Below are 17,957 nucleotides of genomic sequence, written 5' to 3' on the forward strand. Positions count from 1 at the left end.
ATACCGCTGGCACTTCTGGCTGTGAGAGAGCCTCGACTCCGGCCCTCACTCTGACAACTCAGTGCCCCCTGTAAGTCCCTGGTGCCTCCATGCAGCCTACTGAGCGCTAGTGCTCAGTGCAAGCAGGTCTGTCACCAGGAAAGTCTGCTCACAGATACAGCCCCTTTAAAAGGCATCCACAGCTGCCAGCTGCCGCCACTGTAGCCTCTGTCCCACTCAGCAGCTCAGGACTGAGCAGCCTCGCATCTTTGCTCTCTCCTACCTTCTACCATTGAAGGCTGATCATTTCTCTCCCTAGTTGTAATACTTTTGTTCATTCTGACCCCAGGTGAATTTCTTTGCCGTTTGCTCCATGTTTCTGTCACAACTTTGATTTGGTTGCAAGAGGGATAAATAAAGCCTCTATCATAAAGCCTGTCTTAAGTTTTTTTCTCATTTCTTGAGGTAGTCTTGTATTGCTCTGAATTTCCCTTTTAGAACTGCTTTGGGTGTGTCCCATAGATTTTGTGTCATTGTGTATTTATTTTAATTTATATCATAGTTTCTTTTGATTTTGCTGTTTGATATGATTTAAATCTTCTTAAATTTACTGAAATTTATTTTATTGCCTAAAACATGGTCTATTCTGAAAAATATTCCATGTGCACTTGAAAAGAATGTATATTCTGCTCCTTTGGGGTGTAATATTTCATGAGTATCTAGTAAGTCTCTCTGATCTTAATGTGTCAGTTAAGGCCTTGTAGATTTTCTTCCTTGATGATCTATCCATTAATGTCAATGGAATGTTAAAGTCTCCTACTTACTTTTGATCTTTCCCTTTATGTCTATTAACATTTGTTTATATATTTATGCACTCCTTCATTGGGTGCATTGTTGTTTACAAGCATTATTACCTGTTGTTGGATTGATCCCTATTATCATTATGAAGCCCTTCTTTAGCTGATGTTACAGCCTTTGTTTTAAAGCCTATTTAATCTATTTTGTGTGCTATAAGTATTATTACTCTAACTTTTTTCTTTTTAATTTCCATTTGCATGAAGCATTTCCCTTCCCATCCCTTTACTTTCAGTTTATGTGTGTCTATTGATCTGAAGTCTGCATCACAAGCCTGAGGTGTCCATCACTTGTATGAGCTTTTCAGATATTTGTGAAAATCCATAGTGCAAGCTGAGGAAGGCTGTTTGTGAAGAGGAGCTGCTGAAGGAGGCGAGGATGGGTGAGTGAGTTGGGTGGGGTGGGGTCTCAGAATCACCAGGGAAGGGCAAATGGTATTATTTAGGTTAATGTAGAGCATAGGTTTGGTGCCTACTTGGCTGGGCCAGCTGTCAAAGGAGAGCTCAACAAAGGAATAAGGCAACTTCCATTGCTTCAGTCTCCAGAGAGAGTTACTCTGACACTTGCCCCTTCAGCCCTAGTACTGAAGTCAGTCAATTTGAGTCTTTCCTCTGTTTCCATGACATTTTTCGAGTTACTGCTCATGTCTTGGAAGTTAGAGAGAGTGAGTAAATGAGTCTGTATGGGCCCTTTAAGAACAGCTCCTCAGTCTCTTATAGCCCTTTGTTTTTCTCAGATGTAATCACTGCTGGTTTTCACAGCAGATATAATGAGGACTCCTCTTTCCTGTTCTGATGTCTCCAGCTGGGAAGCCCAGTGTGGGTCTAGGACTCCTTATTCTTCAGGGAGTAACTCCACTGCTGAGATGTCCCTTCCATTTCTTAATACATGATAGGTATGGGACCTGCCTGGTTTGCATCTCTATACCTCCTACAAGTCTCAACATGACTTCTTCTTTGTATTCTTAGTTATAGGAATTCTGTTTAGCTAGTCCTCAGGTGGTTCTCAATGATAATTGTTTTATAATTTAGTTGTAATTTTGGTGTAATCATGAAAGGAGGTGAGCACAAAGTTTATTTACTTTGCCATCTTAACTGAAAGTTAGAGATTCTATTTCTTTTTTTTGAATTTTTGTAGATTTATTTGAACCAAACTGATGGCATATGCCAGATAACAATATCTCAAATGCTCTGAGGAAAACAGTTTTTCAGTGATTTTTATGCATTTGAAATTAAGGAGGGAACATAAGAAAGACTACATGGAGATGGTAATAAAGCAAAGCAGGGATTGGATTACAGGACACTTAACAAAATTATGTGCTCTTTTAAGGTTTAATACTCTCTTCAAGGTGTATTCTATTATTTCAAAGGTGTGTTAATCTAGATGCACAAGAACAATGCACAGGGCTTAAAATCTTTCATTCACTAATGAAATTATATGCCTGGGGCATAACTACTTACCATAACCTGCCCAGTTAGGAATTTATGATCAGATCACCCTGTGAAGTTACTTTCCATTGAGCCTTTTTTTTAAAAATACATATATACAGTTTCCCATTTTCGTCATAAATCAATTCAAAGGATGCACTGACAACCAAACTTTCAATCAGTTAGTGTAGTCTCATAGCACTAGGAAGGCTCATTTCTAGGAAGTCTCAGTATTGATGATGTTATCTTGTCCATTGGGGATGAAGCAGTACTGTAACCACAGTTCCTGAGTTGAGAGCAAATTTTCCCAAAGTGAAGGGCAGGTAAATGGAAGACATTCAGGTTTTATTACCTTCATTGTAAGGGAAAAGAAAACCCACTCTGGATCATTTCTATTCTGTGAACTATTATGATCCAAGCTTTGCCTTCTACCTTAGTTTTCTGTATTTGGTATATGACATTTACATAAGCCAAGAAAAGAGTATTAAAAGTTATCTTATACATGATCAGTAATCATAAAGAGTTGGACTATATAGAAAAACCCAAAGAGCAAGTATAACTGTTATTATGACTAATATCATTATTAGACAGGTAAAGACAATCAAACAAAATGGATTCTGAGTTCAATATTAATTTGTAGGTACATAGGCCTTTCGATATCTTGGGATAGCTGTCTACCCCTGGTGGTAGTGACTCCTCATTCTCAAGGAGTCTTTCATGTCCATAGAAAAGAGTAGATGCTCATTTGCAGTTAGGTGCCTGATAAGGTTCCTTTCAGAGAGGTTGGAGAGTATCTTTTACTTAATGTACTGAGTTAGCATTTAAGGCAGTTTCTACATTTCCAATAAACAAAATCTTCAGCTAGCAGTCAAAATATCTTTAAAGTCTTTGTCTCCTGGGAGCTCACTATGAAAGGAAGCAGTTAGTCATTTGGCATTATTTTGAAGTGACTCTATCAAACCTTGGTAATAATGTAAGATGTTTCCTTTCAATAGTGTCAGCTCACGTGTTCCTTCACCTAATTTAAGTCCAGCTTAAATGCACTGTGATGCATGAAGGAATGTAAAAACCAAAAAAGCCAGGGAACCAGGGAGAATCGAGAAGCTGTCTTGAGTTTCCCATAGCCCTGACTATTCATTTAATTTACAACCATACAATATACTCTAGAAGATTTTATCTCTTATACTACAATGCTTCCATGCAATTTTCAAAAACATTCTTTATTTTTTAATTATTGTTGGCATATGATATTATATTAGTTTCAGTACAACATAGTAATTAGACATCTATATAAATCATGAAGTGATCACCTCAATAAATCTAGTACCCATCTGACACTGTACATAGTTATTACAATATTATTACTCTATTCCTTATGCTATATGTTATATCTCCATGACTATTTTATAACTACTATTTTGTATTTCTTAATCCATTCTCTCTTTTTCACTTATTCACTCTAAATGTTCTCTGTATCTATGAGTTTGTTTCTATTTTTTTGTTTGTTTATTTTGCTCTTTAGATTCCACATGCATATGAAATCATGTGACATTTGTCTTTCTCTATCTGACTTACTCCACTCAGCACAATACCCTCTAGGTCCATCAGGAAATATTCTTTTTTCATTCCGTTACTTTTAGTCTGTGTGTGTCTTAATCTGAAGTAAGTCTCTTGTAGGAAGCACATGTAAGGGTCTTGTTTTCTTATCCATTCAACCACCCTATCTTTTGATTGGAGCATTTAAATCTTTTCCATTTGAAGTACTTGTTGATAGATATGTAGTTACCAATATTTCATTATTCACTTAGTCATTCCCTCTCTTCTCCCGCTTCTCTTCTCTTATCCTCTTCCTCCACAAAGTTTCTGTTGAGAAATCAGCTGACAGTCTTATGGAAGCTATTTTTTAAGAAAATAATTGCTTTTCTTCTGCTGCTTTTAAGATTCTTTGTTTTTAAACTTTGGCATTTTAATGATGATGTGTCATAGTGTGGGACTCTTTGGGTTTATCTTTTTTGGGACTTCCTAGGCTTATATGTCTATTTCCTTTACCAGGTTATGAAACTCTTCCATCATTATTTCTTGTAATAGGGTTTCAATTCCTTTCTCTCTCTTTTCCTTCTGGTACCTTTATGATGTAAATATTACTGTGCTTGATGTTGTCCCTGAGGCCCCTAAAACGATCCCCACTTTTTAGATTTTTTTTCTTGTTTTCTTCTTTCTCTGCTACCCCATCCTCTAGATCACTGATTTAATCATCCTCTTCATCCAATGTGTTGAATCCCTATAAAGTACTCTTCATCTCAGATATTGTATTCTTTATTTTTAACTGGTTCCCTTTTATGTTTTCCATCTCCATTTTTAAATTTTCTATCTCTTTGTTAAAGTTTTCCCTGAGTTCTACTCTTTCCCCAAGTTCATCGAACAGCCTTATAACCAGTGTTTTGAACTCTGCATCTGGTAGATTGCTTGTGTCCATTTTGTTTAGTTCTTTTTCTGGAGCTTTCTGCTGTTCTTTCATGTGGGATGTATTTCTTTGTCTCCCCATTTTGGTCACCTCCTTGTGTCTGTTTCTATGTATTAGTAGGTCTCCTACATCTCACAGTCTTAATAGAGTGGCTTTAGGTCTATGGCCATGCCACCCTGAACATGCCCAATCCCGTCTGATCTCAGAAGCTAAGCAGAGTCAGGTCTGGTTAATACTTGGTTGGGAGACCAGCTAGGAAGACCGGGTGCTGTAGGTGAAAAAAAATATAGAGTGGCTTTATGTAGTAGGTGTCCTGTGGAGCTCAGTGGCACAGTCTTCTCTGGTCACATGAGTGAGGTGCTTAAGGCGTGTTCTTTTTGTGGGTTATGTGTTCCCTCCTGATGTCGTTGAGCCTTGGTTATTGTTGGCACTTCGATGGGAGAGATTCACCCTTGGGATGATTGGTTGTGAGAACTGGCCAGTGAGGGGCTGACCCTAGAGAACAGAATTCATTTTAGCAGGGCTCTGGTGCCTGCTATGTCTGCCTTTTGGGTGTGTCCTCAGATGCTATCCCGGTGGTGGTCTGCCTCTGGTGCAGGTTGAAGAAGGCTGCTGGATGTACCCATCCCAAAGCTTCCTGGAAGGGGCCCCACTGCAGACCAAGTTTAGCCGCAGCTCGTGCCCTGCCTGGGGCTACCTGACAAGAGTTACCAAGCAATCTGCAGATGGCCACTACTTGTACTGGGCTTATAAGTGCCTTGAGAGGTGAACCAGGAATCAGGGCCAGCTGCCACTGGTGCCAGGTTGGAGCTGCTCAGCAAAAGATATAGGTTATGCCGAGGCCAGAAGGTGCTTGTTTGGGTTTTATGAACCTCTGAGAGATTTTAGGAAAGTCCCCAGATTAAGCCAAGACAGGTCATTTATATGGAAAGAACCACTGGTGACAGCTGGGGTGGGCCTGCACATTGGGAAAGGTAAGGTATCAGGGAATCACCTGGGTGGGATTAGCCATGTTGATAGAGACTCATATATGGTGGCCACCTATGTCTGCATGCTGAGAGTGGGGAGGGTTCAACCAAAGAACAATGGCTACTGCTAGCACTTCTGTCCAGGAGAAAGGAGCCCCTTAGGCCCTTGCCCTGAAGTCCAACAGCTCAGTGTCTCCCCGTATGTCCCTGGTACTCCTTGAGCAGCTGCCACAAGTGCTGGAGCTCAGAACGAGTGAGTCTGTCAGTGAATAAGTTTGTATGCAGGCCCTTTAGAGGAATGCCTGGGACTTCAGTAGCCCTCTATTTCACTCAGCCACAATCTCAGAATGTTTTTTACAGCCCGAGATTGTACGGACTTCTCTCTTTGGCACTAGAATCCTGGGGTGGAGAGACCAGTGTGGAGTCAGGACCCCTTGCTCCTCAGTGGGGAGGGGCTTTGCAGCCAAGATGAACTTCTTGATTCTTGACTGCCACACCAGTTTTGGGACCGGCCCATTTCACGTTTCTTCACTCCTACCATTTTCTAAGGGGCCTCTTATGTTTGTGCAGTAGTAGGACTTCTGTTCAACCAGAACTTAGGAGACTCCCAATGGTGCTTGCTCTGTAAGTTAGTTGTAATTTTGGTGTGGTCATGAGAGGAGGTGTGCACAGCATGTATTTTCTATGCCATCTTGGCAGGTCTCCATTTCCCATGTATCTTAACATAAACACAATCCTTTGAGGTGTTCGAGGGGCCCTTCTGGACCCACAAACTTATTCATAATGAAAATTAAGAAGTAAGCAATTAGCATTTCTTAACTTGGTAGATTATGAAGACATATTACAATCTCTAGAAACATACTTTATAAACATTAAAGTCAATTATTAACATAGACTTATTTTTGTAAAACCTAGGCAAAATAAAAACATGTCTGTTTTACTTAAACCAATAAATTTAAGCTAGCTTTTATTTACTAAGGATCATTTAAACTTGAAAAGCATTTAAGTTAGTTTCAACATTTCTGAGAATTTTAGAATTCCCACTTTTTACAAAAGCATGCCTTTAAATTAATTTTAACATGAGAAGGTAGAAAATTTACAATTTACGCATATAGACATACATAGACACAAACAAAACAGTTGAATCAAAATTTTGTTTTGGAGGTATTTATAATTTATGTCTGCCTTTGACAAGTCGAATTCCAAATGACCTTCCCCTTTTTAAAATAAGGACAACCATTTTCGATATCTTAAAGGATTGGCTTGACATCTAAATGACATCAGAGGTTGTTCCATTTATCTAAAGTCTCTTATTGAAGCTTTGAGAGACCAACTAAATATGTTTTCCATTAATTCTGCCTAATTTTATAGCCAGAGTTTTCTAATCATGTGTGTAAAAATTTAGAAGTATCAAAGGATCCTCAGTTTAGATATTTTAGAATTTATGGGAAACTGAGTGTGGTGAGCTTTCTTAGCCTGGGAAGCACATTTTTCCATGTTAATTTTGAGATCTGTAGAGTCTGAACAAACTTGTAGAAAAAATCAGCTCTTATATGCACATCTCTGAATGAGTCAAATGTGGTGGATATCTCAATAGGACTGCTTTATGTCCTAAAGGAAATGTTTTTCAGGCCACTCCACAAAGATTCTTAGTCACCTAAAAATATCCTAGCAAAGACAGCCAGAACTTACCAGATGCCACCAGAACCATATCACTTTCTAAGATATGGACCTCTCTCTTAGTACCCTCTCTTTGTTAAACCCATTACAGGGTGCCCTTCCCTTCTCCCTGGCGCTCCACTGGCTTCTCCGATATCAGCTGTGCTACCACACTGGATGGCTCTCAGCATCTATCTCTACCACTCCAGATTCAAGAATCTGAACAACTACTGTCACCCCATTGACTATTTGGGTTGGGAAAAACAGAGTCTATTTTCTTTCAGAGGTAAAGGGAGTTCAATCTCTCATTTAACCAGCAAATAATTTGTTCTGACTCTTAGTAGGCAATCAAATTAAAAAAGCCAAAATTAAAAACAAAAAAACAAAAAAACAGCTACCAATTTTTTTTTTCTTTTCCTGTGTTATCTCAATTCTTATTCACCTTGAGGATTTTCTAAGAATAGCTCAAAAAAGTAAATTAAGGAGGCCTGGCATTCCAAGAAAGACTCAAGTTCACACAAAGTGGGTTGCTGGTGGGGCACAAATGGCCCTTGCTGGTACCTAACACTATGTGTGGGTCTGCAGGGTGGTCCTGGGTGGGCTTCTTCAGAATCCTGCTGCACTACACCAAGTAAATGTTAACAAAAAAATTTCCAAACCTATAGAAAATTTTTATGAGTTTATTTGAGCCAAACTGATGACATATGGTGAGGAATGAGATCTTAACTGCTCCCCAAAACTATTTTGAATGTATTTTTTCCCTCTTACCTAAAAAAGTCAAGTAAAAGATAATGCAAGTATTAGTCTAATTTCAATTCAGTAGGGTGTTTAAGAGATAGAATTGATCTGTGTATCATAAAACTTGTAAATATCTTCCTCAGTAGATCATGTTATCCAATAGACAATGCAAAATCATGCCTGTCTATTCCTTGAGTTTTAAAGGATAATTACTGTTCTTTAATAGTAATAAGCACAAAGGTTGCTGGGCATGGATTAAAAGAATTTTATTAATAGTTTAACTTTCAGAGACCTCAGAGATACAATCCAACTGTGATTTAAAAAATCCAGGAGTATTAAACAATTTACCCAATAATTCAAAGTTATTTAGTGAGTCCTAGGCTTTTGCCTGTTGTATTAACATCTCATATGCTGCCTCAAATCAATTCGGCCTTTCTTTCTTTCAGGCCCTTTGCCACTTGCTCTACTCACTCAATTTTTGGAGAACTGAATTCCCGTGGTCTTTGCAGTTCGGTTGCTGAGACTGTCTCCTGTAGTTGCTGGCTCCTCATGTCATTTCTAGAGCTGAAGACATTTGAAGTAGGTGTAGATTTTGGAGGGTTCAGGAGACACAAGCTAGAAATGTGGAGCATTTAACTCTTCATAGAATGAATTTTGACTAATGAGAACAGGAGATAGAAGGAAGCCAGGAGAAAATTTCCTCTCCATTCTACCCCTGATAGACTATGTGAGGCTCAGTGTTTATGTATACTTTACCTTTAGATGATTGAATATCTGTGTGTCTTTGAAGTAGCATCATCTTGGAAATGAACCACCTTGAAACTTCTTCCAATTCTTCTCTGCTTTACTTACATTTTCCCTCACTCCCTACCCTGAGTTTGCACCTATCAATAAAGTATTTGCATTTAACCTTTGTAACATTTTTTAAAAATTGTTTTATTATTAGTTTTGAGGATATAGTACATGATTAGACATTTATATAGTTTATGAGATGATCCTCCTGATTACTCTATCACCCCTCTGGCTCTACACATAGCCATGAAATTACTGCTGACTGTATTTCCTATGCTGTGCTCCCCTTCCCCATGACCATCTATCAATTACTAATTTGTACTTCTTTAACCTCTTTCTCCCAGTCCTGCATACTCACTCCCCTTTGGCCATCACCAGATTGTCATCTTTATTTGTGAGTTTGTTTTTAATTAGTTTGTTCTTTTTGTTCCTTAAATTCCACATGTAAGTAAAATCATATGGTATTTATCTTTCTCTGTCTGACTCATTTCACTTAGCATAATAACCTCTAGGTCCTTCTATGTCATTGCAAATGGTAAGATTTCATTTTTTTTTAAATGGCTGAGTAATATTCCATTGTATATAAGAACCATAACTTTTTTATCCAATTATCTGTTGATGGGCATTTAGGTTGCTTCCATATCTTGGCTATTGTGAATAGCGCTGCCATGAACATAGAAATGCATAGATCTTTACAAATTATTATTTTGGTTTTCTTTGGATAAATACCCAGAAGTGAAATTGCTGGATCCAAAGGTAAATCCATTTTTAATTTTTTGAGAAAACTCCAGACTGTTTTCTATTCATGCTGTATCAATTCACAATCTCACCAACAGAGTATGAGGGTTCCCTTTTCTTCACATTCTCGCCAATAATTGTTTTGTGATTTATTAATGATAGTCATTCTGACAGGTGATATCTCATTGTGGTTTTAATGTGCATTTCTCTGATGATTAGTGACTTTTCATATGTCTATTGACCATTTGTATGTCCTCTTTAGAGAAATACTTATTCAGGTCTAATTTTTTAATTGGACTGTTTGTTTTTTATTGTTGAGTTCTATGAGTTATTTATATATTTTGGATATTAATCCCTTGTCAGATATATCATAAGCAAATATCTTCTACCATTCAGTAAGTGTCTTTTCATTTTGTTGATGGTTTCCTTTACATACAAAGACTTTTTAGTTTGATATAGTCCCATTAGTTAATTTTTTTTCCTATTGTTTCCCTTTCCTGAAGAGATATACCTGAAAAGAGATTACTAGTAACAATGTCAGAGAGTTTACTGCCTAGGCTTTCTTCTAGAAGTCTTATGGTTTCAGGTCTTACATTTAATTCACTAATCCATTTTAAGTCTTCCTGTATATGGTATAAGAAGATGGTCATTTTATTTTTTATTTTTGTATTTATCTGTCCAATTTTCCCAACACCATTTATTGAAGAGACTGTCTTTACCCCATTGTATATTCTTACCTCCTTTGTTATATATTAAGTGAGCATATAGGTGTGAATTTATTTCTGGTTTCTCTATTCTGTTCCACTGACCAACTATTCTGTATCTGTTTTTATAACAGTACCATGCTGTTTTGATTACTGTAGCCTTTTAGTAGAGTTTGATATGAGGTAGTGTGATACCTCCAACTTTGTTCTTTCCCAAGATAGCTGTGACTGGGATCTTTTACGTTTCCATATAAATTTTTGGATTATTCGTTCTAGTTCTGTGAAATATGCCACTGGTATTTTGATAAGGATGGCATGGAACCTATAGATGTTTTGGGTAGTGTGGACAATTTAATGATGTTGATTCTTCCTACCTAGGAGCACGATATATGCTTTCATTTATTTGTATCTTCTTCAATTTCTTTTTTCAATGTCTTATAATTTTCTGAGAACAGGTCTTTTATTTCCTTGGTTAGTTTGATTCCTAGGTATTTTATAGTTTTCGATGCAATTGTAAATGAGATTGTTTTCTTAATTTTGGTTTTTGAAAGTTCATCATTGGTGTATACAAATGCAACTGACTTCTGAATATTAATTTTGTATCCTGCTACTTACTGAATATATTTATCAGTTCTAAGTTTTTGGGTGGAATCTTTAAGGTTCTTTATACATATTATTATGTCATCTGCAAGTATGACTTTTTTCTTTCCAATTTAGATACCTTTTATTTCTCTTTCTTGTCCAATTGCTATAGCTAGGACTTCCAATATTATGTTGAACATAAGTGGTGAAAGTGGGCATCCTTGTCTTGTTCCCTATCTTAAGGAAAATTCTTTTAATCTTTCCCCATTGAGTATGATGTTACCTGTAGGTTTGCCATGTGTGGCCTTTATTATGTTGAGGTATGTTCTCTCTATTCTTACTTTGTTGAAAGTTTTTTATTATAAATGGATACTGGATTTTGCTGAATGCTTTTTCTGCATCTATTGATATAATCATATGATTTTTATCTTTCAATTTTTTAATGTGGTGCATCACATTATTTGATTTGCAGATATTGTGTTGGCCTTGCATCCTATAAATATATCCAACTTGGTTATGGTGTGTAATATTTTTAATGTATTCCTGAATTCAGTTTGCTAATATATTGTTGAGAATTTTCACATCTATGTTCATCAGGAATATTTGCCTATAGTTTTTTTTGTTGTTGTTATTTTATTTTATTTTATTTTTTACCGTCTTTGTCTGGGTTTGGAATCAGGGTAATGGTGGCTTCATAAAAAGAGTTAGGGAGACTTCCTTTCTTTCAAATTTTTAGGAATAGTTTGAGAAGAGTAAGTACTAATTCTTTTTTGAATGTTTGGTAAAATTTGCCTCTGAAGCCCTATGGTCCAGGTCTTTTGACTTTTGAAAGGGTTTTGATTAGTGACTCAATTTCGTTAGTGGTAATCAGTAGGGTCAGATTTTCTGTTTCTTCTTGCTCAGTTTTAGGAGATTATATGTTTCTAGGAATGTATCCATTTCTTTCAGATTGTCTAATTTGTCCTTTGTATTTCTGTAGATTCCATTGTTACTTCTCTCCTTTCATTTCTGATTTTATTTATTTAGGTCTTCTTTCTTTTTTTCTTGATGAGTCTGATTAAAGATTTATCAATTTTGTTTATCCTTTCAGAGAACCAGTGTTTAGCTTCATTCATCTTTTGTATTGTTTTTCTAGACTATTTTGTTTATTTCTGCTCTGATTTTTATTATTTCTTTCTACCCACTTTGAGCTTTGTTTGCTGTTTGTTTTATAGTTTTTTCAAGTGTGAGGTTAGATTGTTTATTTGAGCTTTATCTTGTTTCTTGAAATAGGCCTGTATTGCTATGAATTTCCAAGTTAGACGGCTGTCACTGTGTCCCATAGATTTTGGGTCATTGTGTTTTCATTTTCATTTGTCTCAAGGTATCTATTGACTTTTTCCTTGATCTTATTGTTAACCAAATTCATTGTTTAGCAGCATGTTGTTTAGTCTCTGTGTGTTTATGTATTTTTCATGTTTCTTTTTTGTAATTGGTTTCTAGTTTCATACCATGGTAGTCAGAGAAGATGCTTATATGATTTCAATCTTAAATTTATGAGATTTGTTTTGTGGACTATCACATGGTCTATCTTGGAAAATGTTCCAAGTTCACTTGAGAAGAATGTATATTTCACTGCTTTGGGGTGAAACGCTCTGAAAAAATCAATTAAATTCATCTGGTCTCTTGTGTCATTGAAGGCTGCTGTTTGTTTATTGATTTTCAGTCTAGAATATCTGTCCATTGGTGTCAATGGGATGTTGAAGTCTCCTACTATTAGACTATTAATGTAACGTTCTTTCTTTATGTCAGTCAATAATTGCTTTATATAGTAGGTACTTCTATGTTAGCTACATATATGTTTACTAGGGTTATGCCTCTTGTTGTATTGATCCCTTTATAACTATGTAATGACGTTCTTTGTCTCCTATTATAGTCTTTGTTTTAAAGCCTATTTTGTCTGATATTCTGATATTTGTATTTTTACCCCATTTTTTTTCATTTCCATTCTCATGAGATATCTTTTTCCATTCCTTTACTTTCAGTCTGTATGTGTCATTTAATCTGAGGTATGTCTCTTGTAGGTAGCATATGGATGGGTATTATTTACCTATCCATTTAGCTACCCTATATCTTTTTGATGAAGCATTTAACTCATCTATATTTAAAGTGAATATTGATAAGTACTAATAGTTATTGGCATTTTGTTATTTGCATTTATGGTGTTTTCCCCTTTTCTTTTTACAGAATTCCATTTAACATTTTTTGTAACTCTGGCTCGTTGGTAATAATTTTCTTTAGCTTTTTCTTCTCTGAGAGCTCTTCATCTTACCTTCATTTTAATTAATGGTCAGTCTTGGTTGTGGTTCCTGTTTTTCATCACTTCGAATATTTTATGCCAATACCTCTGGCCTTCAAAATTTCTGTTGAGAAGTCCATTGACATTCTTATTGAAATTCCTTTGTAAGTAATTAGCTGCCTTTCTCTTGATGCTTTTACAATTCTCTTTTGTCTCTAACCTTTGGCATTTTAATGGTGATGTATCTTTGGGTGGGTTGTTTGAGTTTCTCTTATTGGACTTCATTGTGCTTCCTGGCCTTGTATGTCTATCTCCTTCACCAGGTTAGAGACGTTTATTGTTTTATTTCTTGAAATAGGTTTTCAATTACTTGTTTTCTCTTCTCCATCTGATACGATGTGAATCTTGGTAAGTTTCATGTTGTCCCTGAAGTCTCTTAAACTTTCTTCATTTAAAAATTATTTTTTCTTTTTGCTGTTCCAATTGGGTGTTTTGTGTTACTTTTTGTGTTTCTCTCCACAAAGTTCTTCCAATTTACTGATTTGATCCTCTGCTTCATCTAACCTACTGTTGATTTTTTTCTAGTGGATTCTTCATTTCAGCTGTTGTATTCTTCATTTGGGACATGTTTCTTTGTCCTCCCATTTTGACTGCCTCCCTCTGTCTATTTCTATGGATTAAGTAAGGCTGCTATGTCTCCCATTCTTAGTAGAGTGGTCTTATGTGGTAGATGTGCTGTGAGCCCCAGTGGCACAGTCTTCCCTGGTCACCTGAGCCGAGTGTTTTAGGTGTCCCTTGTATGGGTTGCATGTGCCCTCCTATTGTACTTGAGCCTTGGTTGCTGTTTGCTCATTAATGAGAGGGATTGATCCTCAGGCCAATTGATTGTGATGACTGGCTGTGACCAGTGGAAGAGCTGTTGTGCAGGGCTGACTCTACAGAGCAGGATTCACTTTATTGGGGCTCTGGTGGCTGCCCTGCCTGCCCTTTGGCTGTGTTGTCCTCAGATGTGCCCCTGGATGGTGCTCCAACCCAGACCAAAGCCAGTCACTGGGCATCCAGTCTGGGAACTTTTTAGAGGGGCCTTGCTACAGGCCAAGTTCAATTTCATATTATGTCCTGCCTGGGGCCACCTGGCATGAGCTACCAAGCATTCTGCAGATGAGCACCACCCACACTAGGTTTGGAGGTGACTTAAGAGACCAAGCCACAAATCAAGGCTGGCTGCCATTAGTGCAGGGATTGGGGCTGCTTGGCAAGAGTTATAGAGCATGCCAAGGCCAGATGCTGCTTTCGTTAGGTTTTCTGAACCTTTGATAGATTTTAGAAAAGTCCACAGCATGAGCCCAGACAGGTTGTTTGTATGGAAAATCTGCTGGAAGTGGCGTGGGTCAGCCCTGCTATTCAGGAGGGGAAGGGCCTTAGTTAATCACCAGAGTGAGGGTGACTGGTGTTAACTACATTGATAAAGCCTCAGATAAGGCACCTACCTGTATATGCAAGCCATGCAGGGGAGGGCTCAAACGAAGGAACAGTGCCCTCTACCAGTATGTCTGTCTGCGGGCAAGATGCTCCTCCAGCTCTTGCCTTGAAGTCAGACAACTCAGTTCTTCTCCTTATGTCCCTGGTGCCTTTTGAACTGCTGCCCCAGATCTGGAGCTCAGTTGGTGAGTTTGTTATCAAATAAGCAGCAAGTAGGCCCCTTAAGTGGGAAATCTGCGACTCCTTCATCCCTCCATTTCACCCAGCCACAATCTCCACTGGTTTTCACAGCCAGAGGTTTTGGGGACTTCTCTTCCTAACACTGGAACCCATGGTGTGGGGCTGGGAACCACTGCAGCCGAGATATATCTCCCAATTCTCAACTGCCACATGCAGGTGTGGGACAAGCTTGTTTCACATCTCCGTACTTCTTACCAGTCTCAAGATGGCCTCTTCAGTGTATCCACAGTTGTACTTCTGTTCAGCTAGACTTCAGGCCACTCCCAATGATGGTATTCTATAGTTAGTTGTAATTTGGATGTGGTAGTTAGAGGAGGTGAGCACAGTGTTTATCTAGTCTGCTAGCTTTTCTAGAAGCCCTTCTAAGTGTAGTTTTGATATTTAATTACATTTTGTTGTAGTGGCTATCTTTACTTTTAAATTTCCTTATTTGACTTAATTTTTTTTTTCTTAAAAAATCTAAAATAACATTTCTAACTCGCAGTCTAGATTTTTCTGTTACTTTTATTCTTTCAAAACATAAAATTAGTTATTATATAAAATTGAAGTTTAATTAAATTATATCTTAAATCATTCTTAATTCTTGCAATCCCCTTTATGTTTATGTTTCTTCTTGATGATGTACATTTTTAATAGTTCTTTTAGTGAGAGTCTTTTAATGAGAGCTGTAAATTTGTTTAGTCTTTCAGTGTCAGATGATATATTTATTTAACTCGCACCTTGAATGACAATTTAATTTGACATAAAATTCTGGGTTGACAGTTATTTTATCCCTTAATTTGAAGCTATTAATCCATTGCCTTCTGGCATCTATTATGTTTAATCTGCAGACCACAGAGGGTAAAACTGACCTTGACTATATTGAGTTTTCCTATCTATAAACATGGAATATCTTTCTATTTACCTAATTATCTTTTTCTGTAATTTATCAGAGTTTTATAAATTTTATACAGAGTTTTTTTTTAGATTTATGGTCTGAATGTGTTTCTCTCCACAAAGTTCATATGTTTAAATCCTAACCTTCAAGGTGATTGTATTAGGAGATAGTGACTTTGGGTGGTGACTAGGCCATGAGGGCAGTCCTCATGAGTGAGACTAGTACTCTTATAAAGGAGACTGCAGAGATTGCTTGCTTGCCCTTTCCATAGTGTGAGTACACAGTGAGAAGTCAGTGTGTACTTCAACCTAAAAAGTTTCTTCACAATAACTTGACCATGCTGGTACCCTGATCTTGATCTTCAGCCTCCATAAATGTGAGAAATAAATTTATGTTGTTTAGAAGTTAACCAGTCTGTGGACTTTGTTATTGCAGCCCAACTGAAGTAAGATATACCTAAATATTCCATTTTTTTTGGTGCTAATGTATATGGTATTGTGTTTTTAATTTTAAATTTCACTGTTCATTGCTGGTATTTAGGAACGTGTTTAAATTTTATATCATTAATCTTGTATCCTGCAACCTTGTTATAATTGCTTATTAGTTCCTGGTATTTTTTGGTTGATCCTTTTAGATTTTCTACATCTAGATCATCTAAATCAAGTAGTCTGCAAACAAAAAGTTTTATTTCTTTCTTTCCAACCTGTTTAGATATTGTTTTTGTCTTGACTTGTATTAGCTAGAACTTCCAATAAAATATTGAAACGGAGTGAGGAGAGGGGACATCCTTGTCTTGCGCCTGATATTAGTGGGAAAACTTTGAGTTTCTCACCATTAAGTATGATATTAGCTGTTGGTTTTTTGTAGATATTTTTTATCAAGTTGAGGAAGTTCCTTTCTATTTTTAATTTGCTGAGAGTTTTTATCATGAAAGGATGTTGGATTTTGTCAAGTGCTTTTTTTGCACCTATTGATATAATCATGTTATAATCACATTATTTTTCTTGTTTATCCTGTTGCATACCTGGGATAGATCTCACTTGGTCATGGAGCATAATTATTTTTATACATTGTTGGATTCAATTTGCTAAAATTTTGTGGAGGATTTTTACATCTGTATTCATGAGATATTGGTCTGTAATTTTATTTTCTTTAATATTTTTGTCTGGTTTTGATATTGGGTAAAGCTGCCCTCATATAATCAGTTTGGAAGCATTCCCATTACTTGTATCCTCTGAAAGAGATTATAGAGTATTGGTATAATTTCTTTCTTAAATGTTTAGTAACATTTACCATTGAACCCATCTGGGCCTGGTGTGTATTGTTTTGCAAGATTACTGATTCAATTTCTTTGACAAATATAGGCATATTAAGATTATCTATTTCTTCTTATGTGAATTTTGGCAAATTGGTTCATTTCATCTAGGTTATCAAATTTTAGAGCATAAAATCATTCATCATATTTTTGTTATCCCTTTAATGTTCTTAATATCTATAGTGATACTGTCTCTTTCATTTCTGATACTAGTAATTATTTGTGTCCTTCCCTCCAACCCCCTTTTAACCTCTAGTTAACCTATGTAGAGGTTTATCGATGGTAGCAATCATTTCAAGGAAAAAAAATTTGGTTTTATTGATTTTCTCTATAATTTCCTGCTTTCAGTTTATTGATTTCTGCTCTAATTTTTATTATTTCTTTTCTTCTGCTTCCTTTGGATTTTCTTTTCTTTTTCTAGTTTCATAAGGTGGAAACTTAGATTATTGATATTTCTTCTTTTCTAATATATGCATTCGATGTTATATATTTTTCTCTAAGTACTGCTTTCACTGCGTCTCACAGATTTTGAAACATTTTGTTTTTATTTTCATTTAGTTAAAAATATTTTAAAATTTCTATTGAGATTTCTTCTTTAACCCATATGTTATTTACAAGTGTGTTGTTGAATCTCCATGTTTTTTGCTATTTTTTTTGTTTTCTTTCTGTTGTTGACTTCTAGTTTAATTCTATTGCGATGTGATAGCAGACATGATATGATTTCTAGTATTTTAAATTTGTTAATGTATGTTTTATGTTCCAGAATGTGGTCTATCTATTGAATGTTCCATGTAAGCTTGAGGAGAATTTATATTCTGCTATTGTTGGATGAAATAGTCTATAGATGTAAATTATATCC

General features: G+C 36.4%; 2 pseudogenes; one reads left to right on the forward strand and one right to left on the reverse strand.

Moving 5' to 3' along the window:
• LOC120614322 (eukaryotic translation initiation factor 3 subunit H-like) overlaps positions 1–17,957 on the reverse strand; it is a 96,353-nt pseudogene that overhangs the window by 59,493 nt on the left and 18,903 nt on the right.
• LOC120614344 (uncharacterized) lies at positions 4,884–5,002 on the forward strand (annotated as a pseudogene).

The sequence above is a fragment of the Pteropus medius genome, unplaced genomic scaffold (assembly GCF_902729225.1).
Source record: "Pteropus medius unplaced genomic scaffold, Ma_sr-lr_union100, whole genome shotgun sequence".
Taxonomy (NCBI): domain Eukaryota; kingdom Metazoa; phylum Chordata; class Mammalia; order Chiroptera; family Pteropodidae; genus Pteropus; species Pteropus medius.